This window comes from Lissotriton helveticus, chromosome 4_1 (assembly GCF_964261635.1).
Source record: "Lissotriton helveticus chromosome 4_1, aLisHel1.1, whole genome shotgun sequence".
In the NCBI taxonomy this organism is placed as follows: Eukaryota; Metazoa; Chordata; class Amphibia; order Caudata; family Salamandridae; genus Lissotriton; species Lissotriton helveticus.
Genome location: NC_136063.1, coordinates 63,891,707 through 63,910,036, shown reverse-complemented (window position 1 = coordinate 63,910,036; position 18,330 = coordinate 63,891,707).

The window sequence follows — 18,330 nt, the reverse complement described above, 5'->3', positions numbered from 1 at the left end:
TTGATTTCAATCTGTGTTAACCGCTTCAGCGCGGCGCGAATTTCCGCGCTGTGCTGAACGTTCCATTGGGCTTATGGAACCATGACGGAACGGTTCCGTCATGAGCACAGCTCAACCGACGCTCATGACGGAACCGTTCCGTCATGAGCATGGAAGGGGTTAAAGAAAAAAATAGCACATTATAGATCACTATTACCAAACAACAAAGCAATGACAAAAAGCAAACGGTCTATTCAGGGTTACAAATCAAGTCAAGATTCTCTAGGGGTGCAGAAGAGGTGAGGCCTGTATTGAAGAGTGTACTGGAAGACAGCTCTGTCCAGAGGTACAAAGTAGATGAGACCTGTGTCTAAGAGTCCAGTAGGGGATAGACTTCATGAACTCTACTCCACTGCACTCTTATACAAAGGCTTCACAACCTATGCTTCCCAGGAAAGACCTCTATCCCACTACAGTCTTGAACATAGACCTCACTTCCTCTGTCCCTCTGAACATGCCTCATCTCATCTCCACAATCGACTTCCTAATCTCAGGTAAAACAGGTGACATGATTGTGAAAAGATCAATTATTTTTATGTAATCATCCACACACAATTTATTCTTTCTAAAAAATGTAAAACACATTAATTTCCACTATAAATGTTTCAGCAGTGTAATGAAAAGCTTATACATATCACCTTATCTCTGTTTTTCAAATTTTAATCTAAAAAAAGATTATGAGGCCTAAGGAGGACTGCTCATGTGATGAAGCCTGTCCAGGGGAGCAGGGCCGGACTGGCTACCGGGCAGTTTAGAATGCTACTGAGCTGGGGGGTGATTTCGTTCATGGAGACCTGCGAGTGCTAAACGAAATTCGTTTTGCATTATTTATTTCGAAGCACACGCAGGTCTCCATGAACGATATCAGCCCTCACCGCTGTGAAATCAGCCCCCAGCTCGGCAGCATTCGAAACTGCCCTGTAGTCATTCCGGCCCTGCAGGGGAGCACAAAACGTGAGGCTTCTGTCCAAGAATGCAGTGGACAGGACTAAACTGCAGTAGTGTTCAAAAAAAGATGAACGTCATTTATGTGGCCCTGCGTCAGTTTTACACTACTGATGCATCACTTTTTGTGACGCATCGGCGGCATAAAACATGTACCTTTTTTCGCCATATTTAAAAAGTGACGCATGTAGGTAGATGTGTCACGTTTTAAACCTCTGCGCCACAATATACCTCTGTCAAGTGTAATGTACACAGAGAGAATGCATTTCCCCGCAAAAAGCCTCATAATAGTGACACAGTGAAATCTATGAGATTTCACTGCATCACTTTTACGACACTATTACATCAAAATATTGCACCTGCCTCACAGCAGGCATAAGACTGAAGCAAACGCTTTCACATGGAGCTTTCCCCATGTGATACGATTCTGACACCTAAGCAGCAGTGCAGATGAGATGAACCCTGTCCAGGGGAGCACAAAAGATTAAGCTTGTGTCCAAGAGTGCAGTAGACAGAACTAAACTAGCCTTGTAGCGCCATATTTAAAAACTGAACCATGTAAGTAGATGCGTCATTTTTTAAACCTCTGCGCCACATTATACCTTTATCAGGTGTAATGCACACAGAAGGGTCATTTCTCCGCAGAAAGCCTCGTAATAGTGACGCAGTAAAAGCAATGAGATTTCACTGTGTCACTATTAGAACAGTGTTACGTCAAAATATTGCGCCTGCCTCAGAGCAGACATAAGACTGACGCACATGCTTTCACATGAAGCTTTCCCCATATGAAAGGATGAATTGCTGGAGTTCAAGCATTCCATTTCAGTACTGAAAACTCACAATTTTACCAAGTACATTTCCTATTTCTTGCAAACATTCCTACCAAACATTTCCCATAAAAATGAAACAAGCCAACAGCAAAGAAACTCAGTCTGCTTCCCAATCTGAGGTAAAACAGATAACATGTTTGTAAAAGATTCAAATATTTTTATGTAATTAAGCACACTCTGGGGCATATTATCAAGGGGGTTTATCTCCGCTTTTTTGGCTTTAAAAGCCAAGAAAGCGGAGATAAAATTATCTCCCTATTACCTAGCTGTCGCTAACACCAGTTAGCGACAGCTAGTAGGAGATAGCGACCATCTTGGGCCCCACTTTGCATGTCAGTGATATTTATCATTAATGACATGCAAAGTGGGCGTGCCAAGATGTTAGTGACTGGAAACAGTCGCTAACATCGCTATCTCCTATTACCAACTTTTGGAGATATTCGCGCTAAGCGCGAATATCTCCAAAAGCTAACACCTGCCTTTGACCAGTTCTTAGCCATGTTATCCAATGGGCGGTGGATAACATGGCTAAGAGCATTAGCTCAGTAATGCATGAATATCGCTGACTTTTCAGCGATATTCATGCATTGCGGGCGTTTTTTATCGCATTTGCGATAAACCTTGGTAATACCAAGGTTTATCTGCGATAAAAATCGCCGCAGCTCTTCGGTAAATTTTTGTCTCTTACCGCTATTGCTTGGTAATATGCCCATCTATTTTTTCCTTCTTAAAAATGTTAAAGCCATGGATTTGCACTAAAATCGTTTTTCAATTACCATTTTAGGAACAGAACACAGGCAGGGCCGGACTGGCTACCGGGCAGTTTAGAATGCTACTGAGCTGGGGGGTGATTTCGTTCATGGAGACCTGCAAGTGCTAAACGAAATTCGTTTTGCATTAATTATTTCGAAGCACACGCAAGTCACCATGAACGAAATCAGCCCCCACCGCTGTAAAATCAGCCCCCAGCTCGGCAGCATTCGAAACTGCCTGGTAGTCAGTCCGGCCCTGAACACAGGGCCTATGTACAACCATTCATTTTCACTACTGAAACCCATTGATTTGCACTAAAATCGTTTTTCAATTACCATTTTAGGAACAGAACACAGGTCCTATGTACAAGGATTCATTTTTACTACTGAAACCCATTCATTTGCACTAAAATCGTTTTTCAATTACCATTTTAGGAACAGAACACAGGTTCTACGTACCACCATTCAACTTCACTACTGAAACATCACTATTACACAAAATACAAATCCTCTATTTTACAAATTTAAAAACCATGCATTTTCAAAAAACATCAAAGAAACCAACAGCCAAGAAAATCAGTGTGCTTCTTAATCTGAACTCTCTATCCAAATGAATCATAACTCACCTTTACAAATGCTTTAGGAGATTCAGGACAGTGTCAGATACACACACCAATATTTCTTTAGCAGAGCAAAAGGTATGTTCTCCAGGCACTGCAAACCTTAATGGCACAGAAAACCTCTAATTCTACACACATATTGCTCATGGTAACCAATCAAAACTCTTCCCTCTGTATTTTCAAACCAACACCCTTCCCCCCTCAGCACTTTCTACCTGTTACCATAGCAACTCCCTCCTCACTGAGCTCTCAGGTTTAAAAGTTTATTCTACAATGTTGCAAATCACCTCAGCAAGGATGTTTGACCTGCGAATACACCAGCTTAACTGGTTCAAGGTTTCTTTAAATGACTTTTTTTTAACCATTCAAATTACTTCTTACACAGAACACAACCATGCACCCTAACTTTCACTTTTCATCTATCTCAATCTACCAATCGTTGCTTGTGATTCAAGAGCACTGAAAGTCTACATTTTGTTTTTGCAAACTCCTATTGTTCCAACTGCCATTTCTTTCCCACACTTCATCTGACAGCACCAGAATCTCCTCTCACCATGTATTCTGTCTGGATTATTGGACATAGCTATATCCACTGGGCTCAAAGGTATGCAGCTACCAGAAATTTTCACAACCTTGATTTATCAAATGTGAACATCAAATGGATTGTCCAGAGAGGATTAAAATGTCACCAATTGATTCCATTGGTGAAAACCTTTTTGCATTTGCCACACCCTGACCTCTTAATTGTGTACTGTGGAGGAAATGACTTGGGCACTTTGACTGGGGTAGGTCTGGAAATGCTTTTGAAGGACACCTTTGAGCAATTGATGGCACTTTTTCCTCAAACTGCCTTGGTGTATTCCAATATATGCCAAAAACAGAAATGGAAGTGGTCCAACCAATTTAGTCCACAATTTGAGAAAGCACGGAAACATGTGAATAAATCTGTTTCTGCTTACATGAGAGACTATGGAATGGGTTCAATATACAACAATAACTTGCGTTACAACATGCAAGATATCTACAGAGGTGATGGTGTGCACTTCTCAGATGAAGGGAATAGAATATTCCTCCTGAATTTAAGACTGTGCATTGGTACCTACTTGTAGGTACCTAAATCAGCCACAGAACTCAAAAGCTCTTTTCAGAGCTACCCTACCTCTGATCACTCCAAATGATTATCTTTTTGTAACTTTTTTCACTATTTTTCACCAAAGTACGCTCCCCGGTACGCTCCCCGGTGCGCGTACCGGGCGCTCCCCCCGCGAAAATTTAAATTAACATTTTTTTTTGTGCCTATATGGGCCTCCTAAGCCCCCCTCAGAAAACCTAGGGGGTCAGGCAGTGCCTACCGTGCCCCCTTATACCCATTCCCAACGTTATTTGTCCGCCATTTTCTGTCTCAAATCTACCGAAACACAAAATGGAGGACTCCCGTTGCGCTTACCGGCTACCCTACCTCTAATCACTTTAAATTATTATTTTCATGTTTCACTGTGTTTTCCCCGTAGTACGCTCCCCGGTACGCTCCCCGGTGTGCGTACCGGGCGCCCCGCCAACCCCTTTTATGGCCCCCACATCAAACCTAGGGGGTCAGGGGGGTTACCCTGCCCCCTTTTGGTCATTTCCCCCTTTGTTTTTTGCCACCTCTTGTGTCTCGATCCTACCGAGACATAAGATGGCGGCCGCTGCAGATTGTTTCGAATGTTTACAGACACCCGAGAGCCAATCAGCTTGCCGTGCGCAAGTCGCGTGGCACGCCCGGAGCGCTCCCCGGTACGCGTACCGGGGTGCGGCTATAGATATATACATTTTTTTTAACCTAAATTACTCAAAATCCTCTGGAGCACATATCTTGAGACATAGCAAAGGCACATCGGGCTACCAGTCCCTACAATTTTGCCAAGTTTGGTGAAAATCCATTCAGCCGTTCGAGCTAAAAGTGAAACAGACCGCCCTATGGAAATTAACATGGGGAAAACACGTTTTGGGACCCCCCTTTTATCTTGGCCCCCGCTTGACGAATCCCCCCCAAACTTTCAGGGAAGGACCGGAGTGCCGTGAGGCAAAGTTGCTGAAAATTCAGGCAGATTCCTCAACCGGCGCCAAAGTTATTCCCAATAGAATGTTGCGAATTCCCTATGGAAATCAATCCTAACTATAACTACCTACTGGCGACCGCCAGTAGGTAATATATATATATATATATTTCTGAACTCAATTTATTGGCATAACGTAAGCGGCTCACTTGAGTTTGACTAATGGCACTACACGGACCATCGGGCTCAGCGCGAGCCAACGCCCACTGTGGCAGGTGATCTTTGAGATGCCGTTCACGCAACGTATGCTAATGAGATGCCTCTGAGGAAACGCTCGCAGAGCATGAAACGCGTCAGGCTGAACATTTCTTTGTAAAATTGCCTTTCAACTTGCTGTAGCCTTGAAATAAACGCAACTTGAACCTACCTGTGTGTGGCTCTCCCAAAAAGTGGCAAACTATTTTTGTATATATATATATATATATATATATTCACTGAAAAAACCATAGGTTATAGACCATATATAGTTAGGAAATAGCATTTAGAAAACCTTATTTTACTCACACAAAACCATTGAAATTCCATATATAGTTAGTTGCACTAACTATATATCGCGCACCTGCAATCCACTGCTGATGATGTCACATATTACATCATTCATGACATGGTCAGTGACATCACTGATGACATCACTGATGACATCTCAAATGACATCACTGATGACATCACTGATGACATCTCATTTGACATTACTGATCACATCACTGATGACATCATTCATGTGATGATACAATGAACCTCTTCAGACTCTAATATAACCTTAGATACACTCAGTGTAAACAGACACTCACAGACTGTCACTCATCCATGGAGTTACTCACACACCTAGTCAGTCTTGCAAAGAATCAATCACACCTCGATTTCCTCAACTATATAGTTATACACACCTTACTTATTGGAACATATAATAACACATATTTACTCTGTTATACAATCCCTGATACAAGTTCACAATAATCCATACAGCCACTCACACATTCACTGGCTCTTATGCACAGTTATTTATATATGTCAACTATCACATGTACTGTGTTTTACATATGTACTTACTTTGACATGTAGCACTGAGATATCCATTCACTCACCAATACACTCATGCACACAGTCAACCGCCCATACAGATGTTTCCACATGCACTTTTGAACCCATACATCTAGTGAATCAACTGCTCACACATCTATGCACAGAGTCATACACCTCCCAGACACCCACACACACACTCAGTCTCCCATACAAATACTTGGGCAACTAATCAATAACCCATATAGTTAGTCATATAGCTAATGATCAACACATGCATCAGATTACAAAACAACAGACACAATGATGCACAATTTAAAACAGTTTAGTCACTAACCCATGCACTCAGTGAGACACATTTAATCACTCACTTATACAGTCAGTCATGCACCTACTAAATCCTTCATCCAGACACTTATACATCCACTCATTCTTCAATATGTAAGACATATTTTAACTTTACAGAAGCATACAGTCACTGGATGTTGTCATCAGTGATGTCATCAGTGATGTCATTTGAGATGTCATCAGTGATGTCATCAGTGATGTCACTGACCATGTCATGAATGATGTAATATGTGACATCATCAGCAGTGGATTGCAGGTGCGCGATATATAGTTAGTGCAACTAACTATATATGGAATTTCAATGGTTTTGTGTGAGTAAAATAAGGTTTTCTAAATGCTATTTCCTAACTATATATGGTCTATAACCTATGGTTTTTTCAGTGAATTTTCAAGGTTTTGTAAATGCTAATTCCTAACTATATATGGTCTATAACCTATGGTTTTTTCTGTGAATTTCATTGGTTTTTTAACAGCTAATATCTGTAGCTGTAAAATGTATTCTTCTTTAAATCCAAAAATATATTTTATATGTTTATGAATATTTTTTTTTTTAAATATTTTTTTTTTCTTCGTTCCCGCTTCGCGAATCAGGAAGCTTCCCGTTAGCTGACCTTGATGCCGCGAAATAGACCGCGAGCCGGTAAACGTTTCTTTACCGCAAGTGCCGCGTTAGAAAACAACATCGTGACGCCTCCCGTCCGCATGACGTTCCACGTTGTCGCTTGATACGTCATATGACGTGCTACGTTAGCGAACTGGTACGCGAAGCGAGTGCCAAAGCGCAGGTTTCTGGAAGCAAACAGGGAGGCCCTGCAAAGCGCTTAACGTAAACACAGCAAGTCATGTGACTTGGTAATAACACTTTTCATTGGTTCATTTCACTTTTGGTTTCCTAATGATGTAAGACTAGGTCATATAATCTAAAATAAACACTTTTGATTGGTTGAGAACTCTTGTTTTTCCCAAATGATGAAAATCCCTCCTTCTTTCCTCACTCTGACTTTCATCATTGTGAGAGAAAGACCCTTTGTGATCACTGAGCAATGGCTTCTTTAGTAGCTTCAGCTGGTGCTTCCCCACCACCTCCACCACATCCAAGGAAGAGTGGACCACCTGCTCAAGTTGTAATTCAACAAGAAGAAGAAGAAGAGGAACAGGAGGACGAGCACGAAGAGAGGCAGTTTTTGCCTGAGCAGCCCAAGACGTCTCACCGGAAAGAAAACTTCATTTGGCAATTTTTTTAAATTCCCAAAGGTCAGAAAAAAGTAAATGCAAGATACGTAACTTGCCTTATATGTCAAGATAGACTGTCCAGAGGGACCGACAAAAAATACAGTTTCGGAAACTACACAATGCATCGCCATATGACTAGGTGGCATCCTAACAACTACAGTGCTGCACAGTTTCGGAACGACCTAGATAATCTCCCTATTATGGCCAGAAGATCTGTTGTACCGGAAGTAACGGGACCAGAGGGCAGGGAGATGGTGCCAAATATACAAATGAGATTTGGTGAAGTAAAACACACCTGCGTATTTTGCGATGGATTCATTTCCTACGGAGAAAGAAGCATCACTCTGATCAACAGAGCTATTGACTATCATATGCAAGTTTGTCCGAAACGCCCAAAATAATAAATACTTCTTTTTTTTGTTTTGTTGCTCCTGTTGAGCCCTTTACAATGAATCGTTTTCATTGCCCCCTCCAAGAAAAACCCCAAAAAATATAAAACTGTTCCGAAAAATTCAAAAACAGTAAAAAAATGTTCAGAAAAATAAAAAAAAAAGTTCTTTTCAGAACTACCTCCCCGTTATTAAAAAATTGGTACAATATTTGGAACTGTGCCAACCTCTATTTCTCTTAGTTCGCTTCCTAGTTCGCTCGCTGGTACGCGAACTGGAAGCGAACCAAAAACAGTAAGTATAAGGGAAGGAAACACACACTTATGTTAAAAGAAAGACAGCTATAGGGGAGTAAACTAGAGATACTATTACCCATAATCCACTATTGATGATGTCACATATTACATCATTCATGACATGCTCAGTGACATCATCAGCAGAGGATTGCGGGTTTTTTGGCAACATGCCTTATCCACGGTTTAATAACGCTGCCTTTTGCTTTATATAAGTTTTCAAATTGTATGAAATATATACCAATAGGTCTTTATGAACCTTTAGGTAGTGCTTTTGTTCATGAGGTCTGGTCGCTTCCATACACATACAGATGTTTCAAAGATGATCAAGAAGTTTATCTGAATGGAGAGGAATGCACTGAGACGCCAGATCATTCACTAATGTGTAGGCACATACAGTTACACGATTCATGCAACAAACACCGACCAAATATGGCTTGCGTGTTGCAAGGCACGCCAGTTCCTGCTATCATCCCCACGTTCAAGTTGTTGGAAAATGGTAGTCATTTGATGCTCAATAATGAAGATTGTTCTGAGTTAATTAAAAGTATTCCTTTTATCGTAACAGTAAGTGAACGGGTTATTTGCTGCAGAAATGTTCTATTTCCTCCCACACATGAACATAGGGAGTTTTCAATCTGGCCACAAATACCAACCTTGGGACACGTTTCAACGGCATGACAAGAATAAGAGCTCTTTTGTCTCAGAGAGAGGTGGCCTTGAGTTCGGCCCGTGAAACTTTCGTACTTCACATAGAGAACACCCGTACACAGGTTTGCCTTTCAATTTCAGCAACATGTTTCCGACTATCTTTAACGCATCCTCCACAAAATCCCTGGCACACTTTTTTAAAGTTGTTACCAGTGGTCTCGTGACTTCATTTGAGAAAATCTTTGGAGTCATCCCTGCTCCCTTTCATTCCATTTTCTCCACTCTGGTTCGTGGATTGCATTTTTACTTGCATTACCAGCGGACGCTCTTGTGCTTTTTTACATTTTTAAATATGGATGTCCCTCCTATGCAACCTCCGACCCTGCAGCTGCTGACACTGTTCCGCAATCGCATGCTAGAATATTATGGCACAATGCCGTTGGCGATATTAAGCACGGCATATGGATTATCTTTTCGGTTCTCCTACTTCACCTGTGTCCAGCCTGTATTTCACTGCCTGACCTGTGATTTCGATTGGGCCATTGATTTGTGTCTCTGCGGACCGGTTTCTCCTGACGTCGACTTTAATCAGCTGATGACTCCTATCATTACTCACGAGTTGATTTGTCCTGGCGAAAGGATTATGGCTGTGGCATTGATGCATGGACTACTTGGTCCCTGGAATTTACTGGCGGCAGCACAGTCTTTCTTGGAACACAGCTTTCTTGAAAACCCACCGAGCTGTCCTCTGATGGTGATAGAGGATCCGGTGCTGGGAGAGCACGTATGTTCTTTTCCGCTTTTAAATTGGATGGCTGAACTGTTTTCGGATGAAGACGGTGACTTCCTATTGGAGGCTGTTGCAGCTTATTTTGCATACACAGTTATGTCATAGACCTTTTTCATGTTTCATATGCTGAGTACTAGCATTTCATTGACAATTCATTGACTTATTTGTCAAGTTTTTATTATTTACCTTGCCTATTGGCTTAAGACTCGATAAAGTACTTGGCTGTTTTATTTTTCTTTAGCATTGAATTTTCCTAGTTTTTAATGCTTTACCTTGCGGACCGTCCACATATAAACTTGCAATCTGCTCTCATGAGATGGCACTTCTATTATCTTATTCAGTTCGTTTCCGGATCATGAGGAGGTGTCATCTAGGTCCTGGATATCTTTACACCGTGTTAAGTTAGCATGGGCTCATTACCGGTTTAAACGCCATTTTTCCTTTTTTGCAACTTCTGCACACGACACTTAGTTGTTGCTTTAGCTTTCCACCTAGTAGTTCATCGTGGTTTACATGAGAATAATATGTTATTGGTCTACTATCTGCTTTACTTGTTAAACTATATCTGTACAGCGAGTGCTAAAGTTTCAAGAACAACACGATACAGAATTGTTATGAGGTCTGATCTCCACGACTTCATACTCATAACATAAGTGCAACTTCTGCCAATTCTGGGCATGAGGCGGGTTTTATATTGCTTTGCCGAACACACATACACAACAGTTGATGCGGTTCACATGAAGAGAGAGCTGGTGTATGCTGATGTGATTCCTTCAAATCTAAGACACTAAAGTATGGGCACGCCCTAAACCAACACAAAGAGACCTTCTTAGCAAATAATATAATATGTGTATTAGGGAGGGTGAGATATAAGCAGCCGCGGGCCGTGGAGGGAGTTACGGTGAGGCAGGGAGGCGGGGAGGGGGAGAAGCAGGGTGGAGCCCTCTCTACCTTGCCCCTCCCCCTCCCCGCCTCCCTGCCCCACCGTAACTCCCTCCACGGCCCGCGGCTGCTTATAAGTGTTGCTAACTCTTATTCATTTACAGCATGTTAACATACTGTCACCATTCGCTTTTTATGTACTAGTAACTATGCTGGTAATTTTGCTACTGATAATATGTGTACTTGTATTCTCCACCCTGCTTCTCCCCCTCCCCGCCTCCCTGCCTCACCGTAACTCCCTCCACGGCCCGCGGCTGCTTATAAGTGTTGCTAACTCTTATTCATTTACAGCATGTTAACATACTATCACCATTCACTTTTTATGTACTAGTAACTATGCTGGTAATTTTGCTACTGATAATATGTGTACTTTTATTATCTAAGGTACTACGCCTGAGAAGACGGCATTAGTAAATAAACATTTCAAATACACATGTGTTCTTCTTAACTCCATGTTCTGGTTTCTAAGAAATATATAACGACCGACTGTTCATGAGTTCCACGTATCCTGAGGTACTATAAGTTCATATTCTGGATTGTCTAAACATTGAGAGTTTGTTATATCCAATGTGACACTGTACCTAGCTTGCTAAATAGTTTTTGATTACTAACGTGAGTTTTGGGACACCCTAATTCGCCGAGGTTCCAATCCTCTGTCCACAGTTCTGTGTGAGAACAGAAACCCTGCGACAGGGGCACCCCCGACCCTTGCTGGACCTTCATCACACTTGCGATACAACTCCAGCAATGCGCCACCTTTACGGCACAGATACATCACGCATCTGTGCTGTTTTTGCCCCATGATGCGCCGCATTGTAAATGCAGCACACCATAGGTGACGGAACAGCGGCACAGAATGACTAACACATCCCTGGTGATGCGCCAGTCATCATAAATCTATCCCTATGCTTCTTATCTTGTTAGAGATGAACCGCCATATGTATCATCAAAGTTATTTGCATTTCCTAAATAGCGAACTTTAAGGAATAAATAGCGATTCTTTACCATTCCTAGTTTGCGATGAGCTATTTGCTAATTAGCCGAATGTAGCCCAATGAAGCCCAATGTAGCCCAATGTAGCCCAAAGATGGCCGCCAGACACACAAAAAAACAAATGTAGCCCAAATATCAGCCAGATGTAGCCCAACTATAGCCCAGTGACAGAATGACCAATCAGCTTCGCAAACCTCCGTTACGCGAAGCGGAGCGCTGTTACAGATATATATCTTTTTTTGAACGTTAATTTCTCAAAATCCACTGGAGCACATATATTGAGACCTAGCAAAGGCACATCGGGCTACCAGTCCCTAATATTTTGCCAAGTTTCGTGCAAATCCATTCAGCCGTTCAATTATTATTTTTATTATTTTTTTTTGCCCCGCGGGGCCCTTTTAAAACCTCCACATCAAACCTAGGGGGTCAGCGAGGATCTACTATGCCCCCTTATAGTTATTTCCCCCTTTGTTTTGACCTCCTCTTGTCTCTCGATCCTACCGAGAGACAAGATGGCGGCCGCTACGGACTGTTTGGAATGTTGACAGACGCCGGAGAACCAATCAGCTTCGCTTCACAAAGCTCCGTTGCGCGAAAAGTCCGCGAACCAGAGCGCTAACCGGTCCGCTGTTACAGATATATATCTTTTTTTAAACGTTAATTTCTCAAAATCCACTGGAGCACATATATTGAGACCTACAAAAGGCACATCGGGCTACCAGTCCCTACAATTTTGCCAAGTTTCGTGCAAATCCATTCAGCCGTTCGGGCTAAAAGTGAGGCCAACCGCCCTATGGAAAACTCAATGTTAAAAACACGTTTTGGGACCCCCCTTTTTTCTCGGCCCCCACTGGACGAACCCCCCCCAAATTTTCAAGGGCTGCTCAGAAACAAAATGTGCCATTTTCCTGAAAATTTCAGCCAATTCCGTCCACAAACGCCAAAGTTATTAGACATAGAATTTTCAAAAAACCCATAGAGAAAAAATCCTAACTATATATACCTACTGGCGACCGCCAGTAGGTAATATATATATATATATATACGTGGGGTGAAGTCTTGCAATAAATAAGGCTTAAATGAATCTCTGACTGTGCCGCCTCCTTTGTTCAAAATATATATATATATATATATATATTACCTACTGGCCGTCGCCAGTAGGTAGTTATAGTTAGGACCTAGTTTCCATAGGAAATCTGCAACATTCTATTTGGAATAACTTTGGCGTCGATGAACAGAATTGGCTGAATTTCTTCAAGAAAATGGCCAGCTCCGCTCCGCTCCTTCCCTGAAAGTTTGGGGGGGATTCGTGAAGCGGGGGCCGAGATAAAAGGGGGGTCCCAAAACGTGTTACCCCTATGTTAATTTCCATAGGGCAGTTGGACTCACTTTTAGCCCGAACGGCTGAATGGATTTCCACCAAACTTGGCAAAATTGTAGGGACTGGTAGCCCGATGTGCCTTTGCTATGTCTCAAGATATGTGCTCCAGTGGATTTTGAGTAATTTAGGTTCACAAAAATATATATATCTATATGCGCGCCCTGGTTCGCGAGCGGAAAGCTGATTGGCTCTTGGGTGTCTGTCAACATTCCAAACAGTCCGGAGCGGCCGCCATCTTGTGTCTCGGTAGGATCGAGACACAAGAGGTGGCAAAAACAAAGGGGGAATTGACCAAAAGGGGGCAGGGTAGACCCCCCCTGACCCCCTAGGTTTGATGTGGGGGCCATAAAAGAGCCCCGCGGGGCAAAAAAAAAAAAAAAACGATTTTCGCGGGGGGAGCGCCCGGTACGCGCACCGGGGAGCGTACCGGGGAGCGTACCATGGGGAAAACCCAGTGAAACAGTAAAATAATAATTTAAAGTGCTTAGAGGTAGGGTAGCTCTGAATAGAGTTGTTGTGTTGTGTGGGTGATTTAAGTACCAACATGTAGGTACCAATGCAGAGTCTTAAATTCAATGTACACCGTCTCCTCTGTAGATATCTTGCATGTTGTTACAGAAGTTATTGTGGTATATGGAATCCATACCATAGTCTGTCAGGAAAGCAGAAACAGATCCTTTAAGCACTCCCTGAGAAGGCCTAGGGGATCATGGGTAGTCTACCCTGCTCTCTTATGATGTTTTCAAGTATTACATTTTACTCTCTTCTGAATCTACACAAAATTGGCGGTGATATGGTGCATTAGAGACAGACAGTGAGAGAAAGGAGGCAGGAGATGAAAAAGAGATGTCAAATACACATTGGAGATAATATAGTGGGAGAAAGGAAGTAACTATGAGCAAACTTACTATGTAACACAAAAAAGTTGCACAGTATACTGTAAGTCTCACTTTATATTGTAATCATTTTGGTACTACTTCATGAATTACATATAAAAATGAATAATGTCTCAAACAATTTTTAATTATTAAATATAAATTTATTGTTCAGAATTTTCATAATTTAATAAAACTTCCAACATCTGATCATCTGGAATCTCCTGAAAATTTTGATTGCATGATTCAATTGTTTCTAAACAGTCAATTAATTCTTGGTCCAGAGACTCATCCATGAAATCCAAGTCAAGGAAATCTTGTTGAAGAATGTCCTCATCCGTAATTTCAAAAGAAATATTAATGGTCTGTTCTTTACCTTCCATTTTCTTGCTGTAAATTGCATAAAAAATAACTATATCAGTAGATTTAGGGCACTGTTGGGTTTAAGTTCAGAGAAGTACTTCTGAGTTTTTAACAGTGAAGTTATCTTTGAGCAGTGTATGGTATCAGGCAGGAAGTAGAAATATAAAAAAGTGCATGTGATGAAGCCTAAGTAAATTCATAAATATACCAGAGAAGCCTAACTCAATCGATAACTATAAAAAAGAAGCCTATCTCAATCTATAACTATAACAGAGGGACAGTAAATAACTAACAGAAAACGTTTTTCCAAATTAACTTAAAGTGCACAACATAGTTCCCCTTACAAATTAACAACTTACCTTTCAGAAAGCAGTTGAAGTTTTGAGAGAAAATCCTTTATAAATGTACCTCAGGTAGTACTAGTCAAAATGGCCGTGTTTCCCTCTCATTTTTCATATATATTCATGTACATAACCAATCAAATGTCAGCACATAAAAATACAAAACGAAAGTAACATTTTAATTGGTTGTAAATTCTAACACTTTCATATGTGTTTTTGTCATGTAATTTACCTCAGGATATTTAGACAGGGCTACAGCCCAAATGGCTCAATGGAATTCCACCAAATTTGGGAAAATGGTAGGGACTGGTATGTATTAGGGCCTATTCTATATTTGGTGAAAGTCTCTCCAGTGGTTTTTATGTAAATTAACTTCCACATTTTTTATCGGTGCGCGCCCCGGTACACGCACCGGCAGCGCAACGGGAGTCCTCCATCTTGTGTTTCGGTAGAATTGAGACACAAGATGGAGGACAAACAACGTTGGGAATGGGTAAAAGGGAGCACGGTAGAGACCCCCTGACCCCCAAGGTTTTCTGAGGGGGCCTTAGGAGGCCCATATAGGTAAAAAAAAAATTGTTTTTTAAATTTTCGCGGGGGGAGCGCCCGGTACGCACACTGGAGAGCGTACCGGGGAGCGTACTTTGGTGAAAAATAGTGAAAAAAGTTAGAGTAAAATAATCATTTTGAGTGATCAGAGGTAGGGTAGCCCTGAAAAGAGCTTTTGGGTTCTGTGGCTGATTTAGGTACCTACAAGTAGGTTCCAATGCACAGTCTTAAATTCAGGAGGAATATTCTATTCCCCTCATCTGAGAAGTGCACACCATCTCCTCTGTAGATATCTTGCATGTTGTAACGCAAGTTATTGTTGTATATTGAACCCATTCCATAGTCTCTCATGTAAGCAGAAACAGATTTATTCACATGTTTCCGTGCTTTCTCAAATTGTGGACAAAATTGGTTGGACCACTTCCATTTCTGTCTTTGGCATATATTGGAATATACCAAGGCAGTTTGTGAAAAAAGTGCCATCAATTGCTCAAAGGTGTCCTTTAAAAGCATTTCCAGACCTACCCCAGTCGAAGTGCCTAGGTCATTTCCACCACAGTGCAGAATTATGAGGTGAGGGTGTGGCAGATGCAAAAAGGTTTTCACCAATGGTATCAATTGGTGACATCTCAATCCTCTCTGGCCAATCCACTTGATGTCCACATTTGGTAAATCAAGGTTGTGAAAATTTCTGATAGCTGCGTACCTTTGAGCCCAGTGGATGTAGCTATGTCCAATAATCCAGACAGAATACATGGTGAGAGGAGGTTCTGGTGCAGTCAGATGAAGTGTGGAAATGAAATGGCAGTTGGAACAGTAGGAGTTTGCAAAAAAAAAACTGTGGAGTTTCAGTGCTCTTGAATCACAAGCAATGATTGGTAGATTCAGATAGTTGAAAACTGAAAGTTAGGGTGCATGGTTCTGTTCTGTGAAAGAAGTAATTTGAATGGTTAAGAAATAGTCATTTAAAGAAACATTGCACTGGATAAGCTGGTGTATTGAGAGGTCAAACATCCTTGCTGAGTTAACATTGTAGAATAAACTTTTAAACCTGAGAGCTCACTCCTTTTCTCAGTCCGTCTGTCCTCACAGTTCCTCACTCCCGTTCCCTCACTCTGTCTCTCTTACCCTCACACACTCTGTCACTACTCTTTCGTCATGCTCACTCCCTATAACTCACCCACACTCCCTCACTTACCTTTCTTTGCTGCTTCACTCAGTCCCTTTCAGTCACTCCTTCCTCTACTCTCTCGGTCCTTTTTCTATGTCACTCCCCATGTCTTACCCTTATTCACTTTTATCTACCCTCTTTCACCCGTCTTTACTTACACTCACTGCTCTTTTCTCACCCTCCCTCACCGCTGTTCCTTTACTCCGGTTCCATCACTACCCTTCATTCCCCATCCTTTACTGTCCTTCCCTTTACTTTCAACACCCACTCACATTCTCCCAGTACCTCTGCTTTAGTCTTCTTCCTCTCTCTTCCCTTCTTTCGCTCCCTTATTCATTGTCCTTTTCTCACTTACACCCTATTACACCTTCTCTCTGTCTTACTATTTATTACACAGTCCCTCTGTGTTGCTCCCTCTAGCTCTCTTTCTCTCAACATCACTCTCTCTGTCCCTTCCCTCATGCTCACTCCTTCATTATTTTTTTTTTTTTGGGTGCGCGCCCCGGTGCATTTTTTTATAAATTGGAGGTAGTTCTAAAGAGAACTGTTTTTTTTATTCTTTTTGTTGTTTTATATTTTTTTATTGGTTTTTTTGAACATTTTTTACTTTTTTTGGCTTTTATGAACAATTTTATATTTTTTTTGTAATTTTTATGGGGACAAACAAAAAACAGGGAATTGTAAACAGCTCAACTGGAGCAAAAAAAATCAGGAAAAAATTAAGGTTTCTTTCTGCAGTTGTGGTTGTCTCCAGCACGGTTGATGAATTTGATGCTTTGCTCCCCATAGGAAATTGTAGTCCCGCAAAATATACAAACTATTTTATAATCTCCAACTGGCGTTGGATATTTGGGACCATCTCCCTTGTCTCTGGACCCGATGGAGTGGGTTGATTTCTTTTGGAGGTGCTGGGAGAAGATTGGGGAGGGTTTCTGGTCAGTTCTCTGACCTCTGCCGCAGCATAGTTGTTTGGGTGCCTGCGTTGCATATGGCGAAGCATTGTATGGTTGCCAAATTAATACTTTTTTGCAGGGTTCCCCCTGGAAAGTACAGTGCCACAGATGAGACATGTCACTTTTGCAGCATTTACTTTCTTTTCTCCCTTTGGGATTTTAAAAAACTCCCACACAAAGTGCTCCTTAGGTTTATAGGGGGTATTATCTTCAGGCAGGAACTGCCTCTCCTCCTCCTCCTCCTCCTCTTCTTCTTCTTCTACACCACCACTGTGGTGTTGTGGTGGTCCTTGTGGTGGTGGTGGTGGTTGAGATGCTCCTGCTGCTACTGTAGCCATTTCTCAGGTCTTCAAACAGGTCTTCCTCAGTCAAAGTACAAAGTGAGAATGAGGAAAAAAGGTGGGGGCTTTCATCATTTGGAAAAAAAACTGCTCTGAACCAATGAAAATTGTTATTTTCAGGTCACATGACCCGAAGCGCTTACGCTACGCGCCCCGGGGCGCGCCCGGGTGCGTGCCCGGGGGCGCTTACGTAGCGCGATCGTATGCGCTCGGGCGCTTCCGGGTGCGCTTATGCGGCTACGCGATACGTCACGATGATGTTTTCGTTCGTGGCAATAGCGCTAACGGGACGCTCACCGGTACGCGCACCGGGGTGCGCCCCAAGACTGCGCTTACCGGTGCGCTCCAGGCCTAAAAAAAATAAATACAAAATGAACATGAACAATATACATAAAAAAAATAGTATTACATA